This window comes from Rhincodon typus, chromosome 8, assembly GCF_021869965.1.
Source record: "Rhincodon typus isolate 14 chromosome 8, sRhiTyp1.1, whole genome shotgun sequence".
In the NCBI taxonomy this organism is placed as follows: domain Eukaryota; kingdom Metazoa; phylum Chordata; class Chondrichthyes; order Orectolobiformes; family Rhincodontidae; genus Rhincodon; species Rhincodon typus.
In genome coordinates, this window is record NC_063339.1 from 38,928,346 (window position 1) to 38,931,497 (window position 3,152).

Here is a 3,152-nt window from a genome sequence, read left to right on the forward strand (position 1 = left end):
TTGCCTAGCTAGGTGACAGGAATTGAAAATTAATATGTCCTTTGGAGAATAATTCAGTACTTTCTCCACTATACTTCTGCAGTTGTCAACATGACCAGTACTAGGCTTGACAGAGCACCCTTCGGCTTTCAGACAAGCCAATGATATTGCATCTGTCACACAAAGGTCAGCTTCCTGATATAGCATCATATAAAGCATTACCACAAGAGATCAGCAAGGCACAAATCCATTAACATTGGCAGTGCTTGAAGTAAATGAACTACCCCATAGTATAGCTTCCACTCCTTTTTTTTTAACTTTACTGTGTTTTTTTAAAATTCAAATAGCATCGTGTCTGCTTAACTTGAGAAGCTTCATAATGTTTAATGAAAATAATCTAAAAGTTACTGTTCGTGTGCGCCCATTCAATCAGGTAGGATTATTAATTTTACTTTTTAAAACGCTAGTAAATTTCCCAGTGAAGCCTGTTTGTAAAATCTATTATTTTCTTTGACAGATGTGGAATCAAAGTAAACAATTTAAAACAATTTTGTAGGAAATGGTATAGTATTTTACATTATTTGATGATAGAATAGAATTCTAAGGAATTATAACATTGAGTTTACTTATCCTCTATCTTAGGCAGTCCCTCAAAATCTGTAACCTGCAGTCTCTGCCACATGTGGGACATTGGGTACTTGAAGGATTAGATAGAAAGGTTTTTTGGAAGTGTGATACCAAGACTTTGTCTTTGCATGTTCCTGACAATGTCTTTCAATGTCTTTACACGCATCCTGAGCCTTCTCCATTTTGGCTGGTCGCAAGCCAAGATCTGTCATGTTTCAGCAGCTATCCACTTGGCCATTTCAAAGATACTTTGAACACATTGCTCATGAGTTTCCATTGTCCTCCTGGGAATGTCCTGCTGTGACTGAGTTTCAAGTAGAGCAGCTACCTTCAGAGTTAGCTTTCAATCATACAGTTGACATGTCCCACCTAGGAGAACTGGTTTTGAATGATTACTGATCCTGGCAATATCGGCTTGCTACTGGATTTGGAGGATCTTATGAAAACAGTGGTAATGGTAATTCTCTATTACTTTGAGGTGCCTGGATGTCCAAGTCTCAGAAGCAGAAAAATATTCAGGGATCACTGGTGCCTGGTAAACCATGACCTTGGTCTCAGTTTTGAGATCCTGGTCCACAAATGCCATTTGCCTCAGTCAGCTGAAGGCTGAGCTGACGCTTTGAAGGTGATAATAAATTTCATCATCTATGATTACCTTCACTTACCCTGTTCCCCACAAGATTGACTTATGTGGAGGGAATAAAATATCAGAAGATTGGCACACACCATAGGGACACTGCTCATGCATCCCAGGACATTTTAATTGACACTTTTCAGACATTATGAAAGAGACTGGCCCCAGGCTGGCAGATGCTCACTGAGATTCAGAAGAACAAAGTCCAATGATGTTGTTCAGACCCTAACCATATTAACTGACAGCCATAAAATCAAAACATGGCACAGGCTTCACCAGGGAGAGCTCTACTGGGAACCAGGGATTGAGAAGCATCATGCCCATGAAAAGACTGGGAAGTTCAGATGATTCTATTGGTTAAAGGTATCCTTGGGTTCATTAAATGAGTAAATAATTATCTCATTTTATAAGTTTGCAAAGAAAAATTTTGGTTATGTTTCTGGGCAGAATAAAGGGGTGAACTCCTGTGTGAATACGGATGGCAGCTCAAATGTTGATTAGTGTCACTAAAGATGAAATGACAGATGACAAAAATTTAACTTGTCCTGCACAAAAGTCAACGTACACATTATTTGTGAAAATTACACGTGAGTGATACATTTACTGCTTTAATTGGAATACTGCACGCTGACAAGGGAAGGATTTAAAAGCAGCCTAAGGGGCAACTTTTTTAACGCAGAGTGTGGTGTGTGCATGAAATGAGCTGCCAAAGGACGTGGCGGAGACTGGTACAATTACGATAAAAGATAAAGAACATTTTTACATTGATATAACATTTTTTTCAGAGCTGTATGCATTTTGAAGTTCAGTAACTTGTCTTGGAGGCGAAAGTAACAGTCATTTTGTAGAGAACAATGTCCTACAGACTGTAATAAAATGAATGGCCAATCCAACTGTTTTGGATGCCGTTAGTTCATCCAAACTGATTAAGACTACAGGGGTCATTTTCCAATTTGGTGTTTACTGCAGGGAGCCTTGCCCAAAGGAGTTTCTGGCGCATTCAACCATTATTACACACATTGAAAAATGTGTAGAATGCACCTGACTTTACGACAAGCGAAGCCAATTGTTGAGGCTCCCCACTGATAACATAAAGTTGGAAAGTGATTCCTAATGATCATGGGCTCAGCGTGAGTCTGAAAAGAAAAATTTACTGTGATGTATAAAAAACATCATGTTCAACTCGTAGTCAAAATTGTGAAAGTACATGGGCAAATTATGGCTGTGTTTACAGAATAATTTATTGTCTCATTATTATCCACTACTTGAGACTATGCTGTACATAACAGGCAAGCACAGTTCAGAAACTTGACTGCAAATTCGCATTTCAAATACCAAACTAAAATCGAACATAAAGTTTCCTAACCACTTAAAAAAAAACATTCTTGATTGTTACTTGCATGTTAATCTGCTAACTTGTGACACTGGAACGATTATGTTTTTAATGACGCCAAGGAACCACAGTGGGGAGATAATTCCTGCTGCATATCCAATAGAAGTTAAGTCTTTGTTCTTTATGGGGTTTTGGAGCCTGCATCGTAAGGGATAGATCTTTTTGATGACTCATAAAAGTCGAACTTCTGAATGGTTAAAATTGAAATGTCATCAAGGGAATGCGAGGAGGATAAAGTTAAGGATTCTGATCACTCTGATCGTTAGTCTGGGAGCTCCTGCTTCTTCATTTCATTTGATCTGGAGGTGCCGGTGTTGGACTGGGGAGGACAAGGGTGTCAGAGTTTCGGAGCCTTACGAGAGCTTGTGTTTTCAAATAAACCTGTTGGACCATAACCTGGTGCCATGTGATTTCTGACTTCATTTCACTTGGAGCTGGAGGCTGGTGGGTCAAGTGAGATGCAGTGTATTGGCCTACCTCCTAGTACATAGTCCTCAAATGGAGAAGACTGCTGCAGAA

General features: G+C 39.2%; 1 pseudogene; it reads left to right on the top strand.

The window, feature by feature from the left end:
- The first annotated feature begins 358 nt into the window (after nt 1–358).
- LOC125483712 overlaps nt 359–3,152 on the top strand; it is a 75,693-nt pseudogene continuing 72,899 nt past the window's right edge.